This window comes from Lonchura striata, chromosome 2, assembly GCF_050655825.1.
Source record: "Lonchura striata isolate lonStrDom1 chromosome 2, ASM5065582v1, whole genome shotgun sequence".
NCBI classification, from domain to species: Eukaryota; Metazoa; Chordata; class Aves; order Passeriformes; family Estrildidae; genus Lonchura; species Lonchura striata.
Window position 1 is genome coordinate 49,054,914 of NC_140704.1, and position 16,403 is coordinate 49,071,316.

Consider the following 16,403-nt stretch of genomic DNA (forward strand, 5'->3'; position numbering starts at 1 on the left):
ATGCCATCAACCACAGATACAGTCATGGAAATTCAGCTTCTGACATGGTTTAAAGGGTGGCTTGTCTACTCTAGAAGAAACAGTGGAAAGCTCCATTGGCTTATTCTTTTGAAAAAGAATAAAGGCCACCTACTACTGGATTCCTGGAGGAGTAATAGAGGCTTTGCTTAGAGACAATTGACCTGAAATTCTTCTACCCCACCAAAAACATGAAACCAAAACCAACCCTTCTGTTATAGTACATTCAGTTTATGCTCCAAACTAAGGCTCATATGGAGTGGCACACCGTTCATCCGAAAATGATCCCTGCCTTTTCCCAGCCTCCCTGTTCTTCTGCTCCTGCCTTTTGCTTCAGTTGGATGGGAGCCACCCAAGAGGTACAGAAACAAAGCAGGGAAAATAATCAGAGAAATAAACCCCATTTGTCAGCTTAACTTGCTGATATATTTGACAATGTATTTAATTTTTTAAAGTAAGAATGCATTCTCTAATGCAGCTTCCCAACAGCTGGCCTTTTTTTTTGATTTGTCCACCTATTGAGAAGGCAGATATTAAAATCATTAACCACCTTTCTCTGGAACTATACTGAACCCTTAATCAATTCATTTTTTAGTAGCTGTTTAACATCCCAACAGGAGTGATTTTATAGGCTAGCTTCCAAATTTCTCCACTGACTACTGAATCAACTAATAAGAGTTTGTATTTTCAGTCATGTATGTAAAGAAACTATAAATGAGTACTTATTTCACAAATGAAATCCCATAATATACTGGGTACTTTTGTTCTGATCCAGCAAGACTTAGATGAATGTCCTTCATTTCAAGGACACATTGCTCAATTCAGTAATGCTCTCTAAAAAGGGGGGATAATTAATGTACTAAAAGTTATGTACATTGTTAAGCTCTTTCCCACAACAGGTGCTGTGCTCAGGTGCATTTGGACAGGATCCAGATACTTGGAGCTACTAGACTGGAAGTGTATCAGACAGTTTAAAACCCCCATTTCCTGTGAATCATAGCAGAAGTTCCTCATTGGGCTTCAAAGCCTGTGTAATCATTGCAGCTATTTAATGATCTTATCAACAGAATCCATATTTTAAATATTCCTTTCTCATTTCTGAGATACCTAGAATGGGAAATTGGACTCATCTTATTTCTTATTTCCAGTGATCTTTTCAGATAATCTTTACACAGAATTTTGTAAGCTCTTCTAATTAGACCTGAAGCATTTCAAGCCATGCAATGTTTTGCTCTGTTGCTGGAGTAGATGTAGAAATTACTATCCAGGCTTAAATGTTATGTGGCTATTGCTGACTTAAACAGGAATGATGGTTTTAGTGGGATCTTGAGCCAGAAATCTAATTTTCTATCTGCTTTTATAACACAGCAAAATGAGCAGTCATGAGGTAAACCTGTGACAGGTTAGAAATTAGACATTTTAAGGGCTATTAAACTTTTTTTAAATGTTCCCAGAGGACTGGCATAAACTTACCTAGTGCCTCTACTTCTGTAATTGTGATATAGTGGGAGAATTCACAAGTGTTCAGTGGTTTATTCAGTGAGCTCCTACAGTTTGGTAGTAACCTTGGCTGATATAAAAACCAGGAGGGTAATTACAGAATCTACAAATCTGAAACAGAGTTTCAAATTAGTTTTTACTTGTTACATTTTTAATTAACTTTATTTTGCAGTCTTGTTTTGCTCTAAGATTTTATGTTTTTCATTTTTAGTGGTAATTCTTCATTTAAGAAAGGACTGTTTATTTTCAAATTAATTGGACAAAAAGTAGAGTTTGAAAGAGAGGCTAGACAACTTTATTCCTGATCTATGGGTAAAATAAGAGCCATCCAAAGTAGTATTCATGTGCTCAACATATGGCATCCACAAGAATGTAGCCAAGTGAAGAAATAAATTGCTGAAGGTCGCAGTTTTTGATGGACAGTCTGCTCAAATACAAGACAATGGATGGAAATGAGCACGGCCAGGTCATACAGCACTTGTACACAAGTTTGGTTTTGCACCACAGAATGAAAAGATCCAAAGGAAAGAATGAGCCCATGCAAAAAATTAAGCAGATGGGAGATACCTGTACCAGGCAGTGAGAGAAGCATTCTAATCATCACAGCTTTAAATCAGCTTTCAGGCTGGTCTTGTATCCATAACTTGTGCCCTGAATGACACATATAATTGTTGCTGACAATATAAAATTTATTCTAGATTTATACCGAGGTTACTGAGAGCAGAGGCCAATCTTTAATATTAAATGGGTCCCCTGAGAGACATTGCCTGGTAGCAGAGAGTGAGAATTTGCATCACATAAGCTGCAATGACACTGAGATCAGAAAGTGTCCTGTCGGCATTCTGAGAGAAAAACAGGCACGAAAGTATTCAAATTTTAATTTAGTGTCCAATGCATCTGGCCCTGGAGAAAAAGTTTGGGTCTGAGCATCAAGGATACTATACTTTGCCTTTCTGACCCAGGTCTTGCCCCACCATAACTACTCAGTAAAAACATCTGGATCAACAGAGGTCTCACATCTGACCACCTTTTACAAGGAACTGTGATGAAAATCATATCAAAGCAGTCATACACAATTTCACAGATGCTGCAAGCTTCTTGGAAGAAAACCTGGAAATGTTTCTCAGCTACGTATCTTTATAGAGGGTGCAAAATGTGGAACTGACTTGGCAAACTCCTTGAGTTCAAGCAAGGATGGAAATAGGCAAAAAAAGGATTAGCAGCGCCCTCATGAGTAGTAGCAGCCATTTCCTATTCTATTTCAGCACAGATCTTGACTCTAATGTACCCCTCTGCAGCAGCCCAAAGGAGACATAAAGCCACACAGGCTGACAAGCAGGAGATTCTCCTTGGGTAGGGAATTAATGCACCACAAGTCAGAAACACCAACTCCGTATTGTTCTCCCTCCCTGTGGAAGTCGTGTAGGCAAATGTCAGCAGCAGCCCACAACCACAGATCTCCAGCTGCTGAAACAGCTCCTTGGAGCCAGTGTTGACCTGGAAAACATTAGAATAATCTTAAGGCTTCTTCATAGCATTCTAAGAGCTAAAACAGCTGCTTAATATTGCACACTTGCCCCTCTCAGACCTACTGTCAGGATTTCCTTTTCCACAATTGAATCCCTCCTCACATAGAAAGAAAGCCATGGTTATAGATAATTTTCTCCAGAAGACAGAGCTAAAACGCTGCTGAATATGTCCAATCCTGGATTTGAGGGGGAACAAGAGGAAAGATTATCCAGGTGCTGCTACCAGCATACTTTCTCATTCCATGGTAGGTCTTTAGTAAATTACTGACAATACTTCATACGATTTAACCAACTGCTGTCGTCATTTAATGCCACATGTACCCAAATCCTTTCCTTCTGCCAATCAGACTTCAAGTGTGCCTTACAAAGTTTATCTCAGAGTAAAAGCCATTATTTTTACCACACTGATACAAAAATCTATCCAGCAGAGCTCTCGCAATCAGCAGGAGGGGAACAAGATATTTCCTGGAATAAAGCTCTTCATTAAAAAGCTTTCCCTAACAGGGAAGCATAGTATGGTAGCTACAGCATGTAATTAAAAGTTAAAGGACTAAAGCTTAAATTAAAAAGCTGTGTGACTGAGTTATTAACTTCCTTAGCTATTAATTTGCAATATATACCAACTCATCGCCATCATAGAGTTATTGAGAGACTTAATCAGTGAATATACCTGAAGCACTATAAAAATGTTGAAAAGCTGAATACTTGGCTTTATGGAGGTAACCATTTTAGTAAATAATGATGTAACTGAAATACGATTGGCAAATTTTGAGCTAAAAGAATAAAATGAACCTGTGGTAGGACTTTAACATTTTCATCTCTCCATAACTGTGAGAAGTTTACTTGGAGCACAAGAGTAAAACTTACCCTGTCACTCTGTTTCTGAACAATTCTGTTACTTGAATTATTCTTTTTAATAGCCTTAAACATATATCTGGGTATCACCAGGCAAAACTTATGAGCACTTAGGCCCAGGATTCTTCCCCTATAGCAGACAAAAGAAATTTCATCTTCTACTGAAAGCCTTTCCTAATTTGTCAAAAGAATTAAAGAAGCGAAAAAAAGTCCTCAGAAAAAGTATGAAAGTTACAGCATCAAAAAAACCCACATTCACTAGAAGTAAGTCTTTCACTTGGTAACACATTATAACCATTGGAAGCAACACAGACTTCTATTTTCCTTTTCTAAAAGCCAAATGTCATTTAATGAGCCATTTAAGCACAACTGTGTGCAGTTTTGGGCACCACGTTATAAAAACAGACACTAAGCTATTAGAGGGCACCCAGAGGAGGGCCATGAGGATGGTGAAGGGCCGTGAGGTGAAGCCATATGAGGAGCAGCTGAGGTCACTTGGTCTGTTAAGCCTGGAGGAGACTGAAGGGAGATCTTGTAGCAGACCACAATTGCCTTGTAAGGCCAAGTGAAGGGGCAGGTACCAATCTCCTCACTCTCATCACCAGTGACAGGACCTGAGGGAATGGGATGAAGCTGAGTCAAGGGAGATTTAGGCTGTACATCAGGAAAAGGTTTTTCCCCCAGAGAGTGGTTGAGCACTGGAACAGGCTTCCCAGGAAAGTGGTCACAGCACCAAGCTTGACAGAGTTCAAGAAGCATTTGGACAATGTTCTCATGCACGCGGTGTCACTTGTGGGCAGGACTAGGAGTTATAGTAATGATCCTCGAGTGCCCCTTCCAACTCAACATATTCTCTGATTCTATGATAACTTAAAGTCAATATGAAGAATAGAATCTCATCATTATTGAGGAGTGAAGGAACCTCTGAAGATCATCTAGTCCAATCCTCCTTTTCAATCAAGGTGAACTACAGCAGGATGCCCAGGACCATGTCTAGTCTGGTTTTGAATACTTCTAGGGATGGAGACTCCACAACCTCTCTGAGCAACCTGTGCCAGTGGTCACAAAGTTATGCTTAGATGAAATCTCTTGTAACTCAACCTGTTCCCATTATCTCTTGTCCTGTCATAAGGTACTATTGAGATAGTCTGGTTCTCCCTTATTACCCCCTCAGGTATTAACACACATACTGAAGAGATCCCCCTAAATCTTGTCTTCCAAGACTGAACAACCCCAGCTCTCCCAGATTCTTCATTTATAAAGGATGCCTCAACTTCTTAATCATCTTTATGGTCTTTCACTGACCTTATTCTGACCATGTCTCTCTTGCACCAGGGAGTCCAGGAGTGCATCCTTCTCCAGATATGGGCTCACTAGTACTGAACAGAGACAGAAAAGTTTACATTAATCAAATCCTCAGTAAGCATATTTAAGCAAGCACATCATCCTTCCATATTCTCTGCACCATGACCTGATGGCACCTGGGCACACAGAACTACCATGACCACACACCTTCATTGCTACATCCACAGAAGTCCCATGAAAATGCTGCACCACCAGAGCATTGGAAGGAATGGCTAAGCAGGAGTAGAGGTTGCAAAAGGAGGAAGAACAGAGGCAGCAAACTGCAGCCACATGTAAAATAGCTTCTTAAATACTCCTTTCCTGCTTTCCTTTTTAGGAATCGGCAAACACTGTGGTTTGAAAAAATGCCCAGAAGTGGGCAATTTTGTCTTAGGTCTGTCAAAAAAATAATGTAAACTAGAAGCCCTATTTTTCTTGTAATCACAATACACAGCTGGAAGAATTTAGTAAAGAGATTCATATGTCTGTTATAGGGCACCAGTTTGATAGTGCATTTTAATCATTGTTGTGAAGAAATAGTGAGATTAATCATTAATTGCTGAAGTAGGAACTCAACTGACACTACAGCCCTCTGTACCACTTGCTACACAAACTCATGTAGACTGGCCTCAAAGAACTTGCAAACTAAACAAAGCAAAGGGAAAAAGCATTACACAGTTTGGAAAGATTAATTGTTTCCATCCAAACAGTTCAACAAAGACTCAAACTTTCTAGACTGTCTGAACTATCTCTGCGTCGAGACCCAAAAATACCTATACCTTGTGAGACTCTCTTCAAGACTTAGCCTGAACTCTGGAGCACCAAGATGCTGCAGAACACTAAAGGTAAATAAAAAAGCATCCAAGACTCAAGTTCTAAGCAGAATTATCCTCTAATAATAATATAATTCCAAACTGACGTATAAGATAATATATTTTCTCCCCGACATCACAAATTACCTTGACACCTAACTTTGCTTCTAGAATTTTTCCAGAGCTGTACTTATCTCTGACATTTCTCTGTTTGTCTTTTTGCCATGATCTTATTCAGGTCTTCTTTGCTGTTTAAAACAGATTCTAGTAAGAAAATATTTTTTGAAAAATAAAAAAATCTGTAAGCAGGGGGAAACTATGCATTACGTGTTCATGACTACAGGAGCAGTGCAAAACATTAAAGGTTACAGAGAGCAAAAAAAAAAGAGGATTCCATTTTGGATGGAATTCCTGAAACTGCCAAGCAAAATCAGGAGAAATAAACAATGCCAGGAACTTGGAGACAAGGTAAAAAATTGAAATTATTCATATTGATTTATAGAGAACACCACCAGGTTACAACTTACTGAAAGCACAGGAAGAATGACATAAAACAGACAAGTTTACATAGAAAACATATAGGAAATGCTGCATCTTGTGGTCATAACATAGTTGGGTTAGCTGTGAAAAATCCTTTTCTATTTTGTGGCTTTGCATGGCATTGTGTACGCCCTTCAGGGCAAAAATTGATGTAAGGACTGGAAAATCATTTGGCCCATGATTGGACATAATGGTATCTAAGCTGTGTCACATGGAAGCACATCTAGCATGCTCGGAAAGGAGTAGGCACTTGAGGGCTTTATAGCATGTTTATACAGGCTCAGACACTAAGACAAAGGTCATCTTGTATTTAGGAGTGTACGACTTCTTGAGACCAAATATCCTTCACTAATCAGTAAATAAATAGCAGGAAACAATGAAGTCCTAACTTGAAAGGCCTGAAGTGAGGAGAGGAAGGGAAAAGGGACTGAGCAGGTTAAAATAAAAATTTCATCTTACAGAAATACCGCCAGTTTCAGAAGCAATTGGCCTGGACTAGAGAAGATGGCCTGCAAATAAATCAGAAAATCCTTGATTTCAAAATCTCTGTCATTCAGGTCATCTTATTGCACTGACATGTTAAAAAAATCTGCTACTGTCACAGTGTCAAAACAAATATCTGTATCTGTATATCAAGCAGACGTCAGATATTGAGGAGGTCCATACACACACTTGCAACTTTAAACAAAATTTTTTCTAAAATTGGAGAGAATCTGTTGTCCTAGTTGCAACATACACATAAATCTTTGTTAGAGGGAAAAGTGCTGATTTCATCTTTTTTTTTTTTTCCCACAAACAGAACCTGTGTTCTGAGTACAAGTAAACTGAAATAAAAGAATCAGTAGCATCTTTAGACAGAACCAGGCCTGTGTCTGGGTGCTATTATTTTTCCTTTTCATCCTAATACTTATTTGCAAACATAAAAAGAGTGTTGAATAAAATATTGTGTTTGTATTGCAGCTAGGAATAATAATAGTATCCTTTTCTGAAACTAGATAATTTCTCACTCCTGGAAATATGGACTATTTTTCCACAAAAAAAAGTATTTGTGGAAAGAGCCCATCACTGACATTTATTTAACCACTCCATAGAATCTATGACTTATTGTTGTTGTTATATTCACAGCCTCAACAAAGATGCAGATGTAAATGGAGTATGTTAAACCAAAAATAAGCTTCCTCAATAATGAATCCATGTGCAAAACAGTACAGAAATTACACCTTTACTATAACAACATCAGACTTCTGCAAGACATCCACACAGATCTTTAGGAGGTAGATCATTAAGAAGGTCCTTTAGGAATGCATGTTAATAAAACACATGCCCTGAAGACTTGTTCAAGAAGGTGCATTCCTTTATGTGTGTATGACCAACAACTGCAGAGTTTGACCCTGAAGCTAATGTTCAAGCCACTTGCTTCCACAGCATCAGCTGATAAAAACCTGCATCCCATATAGGTGCAAAATTAGCAGTGACGATACACCATGGACTTGGCAACCAAAAGGGGCATCACATCTTCCCTGGTGAGAATCATGAGGCAATATGTGATCTAACAGGATAGCTTCCCCCTTTTTCCATCACACAGAGCAGTTTTTCCATTTTGTAATCAATTATTGTTATTCTGTATGTCATTCAAACTATTGGTTTAGCCAAGAAGTTAAAGGGACTCCCATCAGTAGAACATCACGCCCACATCTTATTTCAAGCCACTCATCTCAGAAAAACATCAGTTGAGCTAGAAGAGACACAAAGAAACATAATAAAGGTGCAACTTTTGGCGCAGCTTCCAAACAAGGAACAACATTGCGATTCCTCAGTTGGAAAAAACAGAGATCATGAAGACAGAGATTAAGAGGCATTGGAAAAATTACAAAAGGTTTAAATACAACAGGAAACAATTACTCTTTTTTTTTTCCAGTACAAGAACTAGTAGGTATCAAACAAAGTTTTCAGAGTGCACCTTCAATACAAAAAACACATAGTTCAGCTGTAGACTTTCTTAACATGTAGAGTGCTAAAAATGCACATCTGTAAAAAACTGCTCAGCAAAAAATTCATGGAGAGATAAATAAATTAATGAATAAATCCATCAAAGGCTCTTAAACATCAAGATCTCCTGCCAAGCTGAGGACCTCAAACCACTAGAGGCTGGAAGAGTTTAACAGCAAGGAGGACTAAATACTTGCCCTGTACTTCCATAGTTGGCCTATCCTGTATGTCTGCCCAGTGCAAGATACTGTGCCACATGGTCCCATCAGTCATGATAATGATCACTTAAACCTCTTTCAAAAAGAAGCCATGAGAGGAAAGCAGAGATTTCTTGCAGACTCAAGGGTCTGCAAGGAGAGCATTTTACATGCTTATCTCTAAACTCATCCTTAAATTTAGTACAACTAAGATACAAGCATAAATCCTTTCTTAAACTGAGGTGTTTTCTGGAATTGGAGGTCTTGTTATTACTGTTTATAGCAATGTTTTTTGCACAGTTGTCTTCACTCGCTGTTATCATTTTCCTAGGTTTAAAAAAAGAAAAATGTGCACAGTGTTGCAACTATTCATTAAGTGCAGACTTCCGTGACTTAATTACTTCAAAGCTTTGTTGCCAAAGCTGATTATAGCTCCCCTGTACTGCAGGGAAGTTTGTCAACCAAAGATTCTTATCATCTACAAGGAACAAAATAGCTTTATCCACAGTTTCTAATGTTCACTAATAATATAATATGTATGTATTTTGCTGTGACACACAAATTGAGCAGATAAAAACCTCCCAAAGCATTTTCTTTAAAAAATAAATTATTTATAACTGTTAGTGAGTTTCAGGTATACTTTGATTTTAAAAGTTCACTGATCATGCTCTATTCAAAAGATACAGAGCAAGAAAAAATAAAGACCTAAAGGAATTCGTGTGTTCAGTGACGCTAATGACTAAGACTCTGGTCATGTTTTCTAGATTTAATAACACATCCTATAGCCTTTTGGACTAATCAAATGAAAGTAGGGGATTTATGTTCCAGTGTGCTGTAAGAAGAGGGCTTAGAAGACTCCCAAAGTAATTTCGTTTGACATTCAAAGCTATTTGATTGCAGTTTCTGAACATATCTACCACATTTGTATTCAGCATGGGGTAATCTGAATTTTGTCATGTTTTGAGTCTGTCTAATACATGGCATTGGTCTCTTTTTTTCCTATTCTGCAGTGCTGATGGCTTTCATACCACTAAGGCAAAAACATTGTGAGTATATTCAAAATTGCTAACATTAGAAAAATCCCAGCATCACCAGCGTATTGGGGGTTATCAAGTAGTATTTAGGGGTCTGAAATTGAAGGAGAAAAAAATAAAGAATTATTATATATTAATGGTAAGAAATTTTCTGTCACTGCAAATTTTACAAGGACAGTGCAAAAGCTGCTTCTAATGTACTTTCAGAGGACAAAATGCTGATGCAAAAACATTTGGGAGATTGTATTATTCTAATGATTTTATTTTTTACTAATATGATATGGCATGGGTGATATAATGGCAACTTTAACCCTCTTTACATTCATCTTGCTTTTCCACCTTACTTTTCAATAATCTTACAGGTACTGTACACAAGGTGCATTCTGCTTTATTATTTGGCTGCAGAGAAAACCATCATCTTCAGCAATTTCTCATGGCTAAAGAACTGGACACTTTTACAGCATGGTCACAGGGTCAGACATCCAGCTGTTGCCTGAACTTATGATGCAACAAATCCAAGAGGCTGCACAAATATTCAAAAATGCTGAACCCACTGAACCATGAAGCATGTCAGATTTCCAACCATTGCTCCAATTTTGACAGGATAGGGACATTTTTGCTTTCTAGAAAAAGCAATTTTTAGTTAAGTGGATGCTCCAGTTCATGTCAGCTATTTTCACACTCATGATTTCTTTCCTGCCTTTGTTCCAAGGCTGCCCTAAAAGTTGTTACAGCAATAAATGCTGTTTTGTTCAAAATCTATACAGATATCTCAGGAAAAATGCTCTCATCTTCTCACTGCAACTGCTTGCCCTTCTTTTGATGGCAACTGAGCAAAGACCTCTGTGAGAGCAGGGCATGGAGCTGGATTTGTCCTTGGCTGGGTATCACAGTTCTTGCAAATGAACCCATCCAACACTGACTTGCTTTGAAAATACAACAACAAAAACCTCAAGGAAGAAGACTTCCTCATTCTACTGATAGGGAGGAAGGTAAGTGGAAGCTTAAAAAAAATATATAGTACAAATGTTGACTACTGCCTATTCACTGGTACAGTCTTTTTAATGCTGCAGGTCGCTCAGTTGGATGAGGGAGTGAATCACAGAATGGAATACCATGTTGGAAAGAACCACAAGGGTCATCTGATCCAACCCACTGGCAGAAGCACAGTGGAACTAGTATGGCCTGCTAGACCCAGCTCTCAGCTATCAAAGACTTGAGGAAGCTGAAATGCCTGGTGATAGAAGGTTCTGGAGGCTTCAGAACAAACATGTTCATCCAGGTCTAATTTATTTCTGTGATGCCTTTCCCTCATCTTCCATCTAAAATTCAGCAGTTCCTGGGTTGCTGAGCAATGTTTCTGGCAAAATTCCTGCATCAGCCAGAGAAGGGATCCTTTCTGCAGAGCCAGCCAATGTCCTGCAGGAGCAACAACTAGGGCTTCTTCATGAGGGACAAAAAGGGAGCCAGGAAAAGCCTGCTCTTCACAGTTTTATTAACCAGCCTCTCAGAAAAGAGAGATACAGACCTCTGAGCTCGGAGTCAGACCTTAAAGAAAAGGTCATAAAACCTCAATTTTATGCAGGCTTTTGCTTTGAGAATTTGGGAAGGCCAGGCCAGTCTTTTTCACATTGCAGAAGCACTAGCTCAGGATGCTCTGTCATGCAAGCAAGCAAACAAAATAGCTTTTAATAAATGGGGTAGGTCAACACTTTTGTTACCACTCCTGTACCTGACTATTGTCCTGAACCAAAAGCAATTAAAACAGGGATTATACTTTGACAGCTGCATTTGTGGTGATATGTATGCGTAGCAGAATTCTGCCATGCTTTGAGAAGCTGATCTATTTTTTAGCATCTTGTTATAATTAGAACCAAATGATTTACAATGAATTATTTATTTGATTAATTTCACCCTTTTTTCTTTTCTATCAATGAATTGTTCACAGACAGAACGTTGAATTCTTCAATTCATTTTTAGTTTAAATAATACATTTGATGATTAACTCCAGGTCTGTAAGTTATTCATCATTTGCTAATAATCACAAGTCAGAATTTGTCCAGTGGCATGCTATTTTCTGAGGCTCAGAGGACATATGGACTCTTTCCTCCTCCCTTTTTGGAGCAATATGCATGGTACAACATTATGCACACTTCTTAAATTTTATTATTGCATATACAGTCTTAGCTTTTCTTATAGTTAAAAATTTAACAAAAAAAAAAAAAAAAAAACCAAAACAGACTTCTGATGCTAAGCTTTATTGTTTAACCCTAATGTGATTTTGAAGGAAAATAAAATAGAAGATCAGAACAGGATGAAAATTACTTCCAGAGAATCAGCAAATACATTCTGGAACTTGAGAAAAATTATTATAACAGGCTACAGAATGATTTTGAGAAGTCCAGTGGTGGACACTTCTATGCAATTCTTCAAGCCAGATATTTTTGGTGTTTGTTTTCTAACCATCATCTAGTCCCATGTTTTAGCTGGCACAATAGGAAATTTCTAAGTGGCTTCTGAAAACAAAGACAAAGGCAAGCACAGAAATTCAACTTGGATGCATGATGTTACAACATACATCACCACATGGTAAAAATACCTCCTCTGTCTCATCTCATCCAACCTAAATCACCTCACCGTAAAAATCTGGATCCTAACATTTATCACAAGGTACAAATGTATTTATAATGCGAATGATTTATTTGGTGACAATTTCCTGCTCTGCAGAGATTCATTACTTGCAAATAGTAAATATTCACACATTGCCATGGTGGAATATGGCACACTTTCCATGAGGTACAGGCCTCCAAGCCTTCCTCTCCACCTTTCACATACTGTACTTAAATTACAACACTCACATTTAGACAACTGTTAGTACAGAACTCTGTTTGTCTTACCAAGTGAGGAGGTTTTTAAGCCTCAGGCTATTTTTAATCTTCTGGATGTTTTTAAGCCTTGAGAAAAGATGCTCTGTTAATTTCCTGTTTTAGTCAGCAGGAGTGAAGACAGACAATGTAATAAGCACACAGCCAATTGCACACATGAAGACTTGTAAACTTGTCTGTAAATTCTACCACAAATTATTAACAAGCATCTGCAGTGTTCTTGCTGAGGAAAAAAATCCTACTTATATAATAGTTCATCACGATAGGCACTGAGTGTTCATACAGATGTATTTTTAGCCGGTTCCTATGGAAACGTGACTTATGTGATCACACTTTATATATGTTCTTCAATAACTTTTGACCCTATCAGGTAATTTCAGCTGCCTCTGACAGAATGATGGACTCCTTCAGTTTGGGGAACTGAATCAGCTCAGCCTGCATTAGCCACCTGAGAGTGTACTGACTGAGGCTATAGAATAAGGTGAGAAAAGAAGAGGGTACATACCCTAGACATGGAGATGTTGCTATTCAGAGCTCATGAGTTACCATGAAACACAAATCCATAGGAAACATTGGTCCAGATGCTTATAGAAATTCTTGTCTGAAAAGTACAGCATATGCCACTGGCCCAGAATTAGTTTAAATCTTGGACAAGAAAGATGACATTAAAATGGTGCTTTCAGTTAAAGCATATAATGATGAACGCTTAAATCTGCTCTTGCCTTTGACATAAAACTAAGGTTGTTCTGTGATTCTAAAAATATTAACCCCAGACACAAAGGCACTGAGAATGCCTGATTCTTGAACCTGCAAGTACAAATGTAGAGGCATTACTTCAGGACATGCATGAATGTCCTGTTTAAGTAGGTTGAGAGAGACCTGGTGCTCATAATCTCCTAAGAACCCTTCTTGATATTCCTTAAAATCTATTCATGGCCTGGATGTTGTGTAAGTCTTCCTCACTGAGCCCATCAGCTTCAGTTGCTCTTTCCCTATACAGACCTTATCTTTCCAATCTCATGAGGATAAGCAAAGTGGGAAATAGTTCAGACAGTCACAAGAGGCACCTTTAGGAGAATGTGCATTTGGATTATGAATGCTGTTACCTTCAGTGGGTGACAGTAAGCAAGCAGGTCCTGCAAGGAAATCCAGGAAAAGCAAATTTCTACTCATTCTTTTCTCCTACCCCAGTTTTCTTGGTGGATCAGTATAGAAGGTATGTCATGACAAGAGATCCCTCTGCCTGCTTACTCTTCCACTGCTTCAAAATGAATTCCAGGCACAGCTCTGAAAGATGGTTCCCTGTATACTCTCACATGAAGGTGCAGATTCCTGAAGAACTGGACCAGGTCCCTAGTTCCACCTCGCTCCCATGCACCATACCAGAATCAAACCTCCCCCTCCTCCCATGTGACCAATGCTCAAATGCACTGTGTCTTTAATCACCTTCCAAACAAAAGGCAGTTCCAGGACCCCAACTCTAAGCAAAATTCAAGCACCAAATGAATTTGGCAATAGTGCCAATTTTACATTTTCACCCTGCTTATCCTCACTATGGCTGTCCATAAACCACTACTCATGGAAGTTTCAACAAACTGCAACTAACTTTCACTTTCAGCAGGTTTTTTGTGTGTTGCTATTCCAGTACATGTTATTTCAGCGATGCTCAGTAAAATCAAGAATGCTTTTTTGGTTTTTATATTGTCACACTAATAAGAGGTGTTAAGATTCTATGCACAAGGATAGGAGTAGTAATAAGAAAGGAAAATTCTCCAGCACTGCATTTAATTTAAAAGTGCTGAGATAAGTACATAAACTCTTCTGGACACTCTAGGAGATGATATCTTGCTTCATGGGTGTGTACACATGTCTGTCTGCTTCTGTGTGGCTCTCACACCTGCAGCTTATAATCGTATGTGGTTTCAAATGAGTTGAGAAAATTAAAATTACCTTCAAAGAGAGGGAAAATGCATTTGACATACCTCTTGTTCCAGCACTTGCGAGACTCGCTATAATTACTACTGTGAGCTTGCAGGCAGATGGCAAACGAGGCAGCACCTTGAATTCAAGTCAGCAGGATGCTGCAGAATTGCTCTCACTAACATTTCGTTCAAGATATTTCAACACACAAATCTAAAAACTGGCAACCAAGACATAACTACTGTGATTATTAGTGAGCCTTAAATAACAAGCACATTACATCTCCACCAGTCTTCCACATCTCTCTGCACCCGCAGTGTCACCTATGCCGTACCCAAGCTAGCTGCATGTGCTTGGCCCCAATTAATGCTATTACAGACTCCAAGATAGAAGGAAGAGTCTGCATTAACAGATGAAATTGAAAAGACCAGATTCTGTTCCAAGGGATAAAAAAAATAATCTTGCTCAGATCAAGAAGATAATTTTGAAACAGCAATGGCATCCAAGTGACCTGAAGGTTGCCAGCTGCCTGAGTCTTACTGGGCTTTTAAAATGACAAAAGGAAGGAAAGGGAGGGGGAAAGGAGAGTTTGGAGAAGATAAGGCTTTTTTTTAAAAAAAAGGACATAATAGGCTAAATATCCAGCTGCCTTAAGGCAGAGGGGTTATCACTATTCATTTTTTTTAATCCACCTGGCTCCTTGACTACGGGATTTGGGAATATCTCTTTGCACAAGAAATCACTTCCAGTGGACGTGTGGAATAATTTGAGAGGTTGCAAAGGAAAGAGTGTTTATATGTCTGAACAGCCTTATGAAACTAATACCAGAGTCCTACTAAACTAACAGAACCAGACAGAAGAGGGTTACCTATGCTCTCTTGCTTCCATTTTTTTAAAAAAAATTGTCATTTATGCTGGTGGTTGGGGTTTTTTCATTTAGTTTGCTATGTGAGATGTGATTTTACAGTTCTGGAGTCCCTCTCTACATAGCTGCAGTGCTGTAAAAGCAAACATTGGCTTTTCAGCTGCCGCTGCAGTGCAGCCAGCTACCACACTGCTGATTTAGACCACAGGAATGAGTACTTTGCAGTATTTCCACAGCCAAGTCCAAGTACTGTATGTAAGTATGAAGTGATTAGGGCAGCTTTCCTTAAGAACAATGAATTTTCCTTTCTGAAAACACTTTAATCCATGTTATTACACCCCAAACTATTTGCATAACTTAAATAAATGGGTAGTGTTTATAATGCAAAGGTAAAACTATTCCTACTGTTTGCTAGCTGTTTATGCTCATACACTGTTAGGGTTTATTTCAATTCACAGAAAGAGGGATTTTTGTGACACAATACATAAAAGTAAGTTTAAGATTAATAAAGTAGAAAAGACTTTCTAAAAGAAGTGGTTTTCCCATGGCCTGCACTCAGAATGATGCTGGTATGAGGTATAATCAGGGTCACTGTTTCTACCAAGGGGATTTAACGGTAAAAGCAGAACATCTATTCTTTGTAACACAGGGTGGCTCAGCAGCAGCAAAGGACAACAAATGGAGTACATGGCATATAAAGGGTAGATAAAAGTTCCAATTTTATTCATTGACTGAGATGCTCAGAAAATTTTAAATTTGCTTCTTGTGTATTTGGCAAATAAGAGCAATCATGGAGTTTGTGATGCTGCAAAAGAGTCAGATCTATTGTTGTGCCGTTCACTACCTTGATCTTGTGTCTGCAAATGTTAAGAGGATAGAGGTTAAGAATAGAGCAACAATTTCTCTTTGACTGGC

The 16,403-nt window shown here is 38.5% G+C and overlaps 1 long non-coding RNA gene across 1 annotated transcript in view; it reads right to left on the reverse strand.

The window, feature by feature from the left end:
• LOC110483364 (uncharacterized) overlaps positions 1–16,403 on the reverse strand; it is a 161,283-nt gene that overhangs the window by 79,406 nt on the left and 65,474 nt on the right. Inside the window, exon 2 of the long non-coding RNA XR_014953299.1 lies at positions 5,208–5,281. This is a non-coding gene — a long non-coding RNA (uncharacterized LOC110483364). The remainder of the gene's footprint in view (positions 1–5,207; positions 5,282–16,403) is intronic.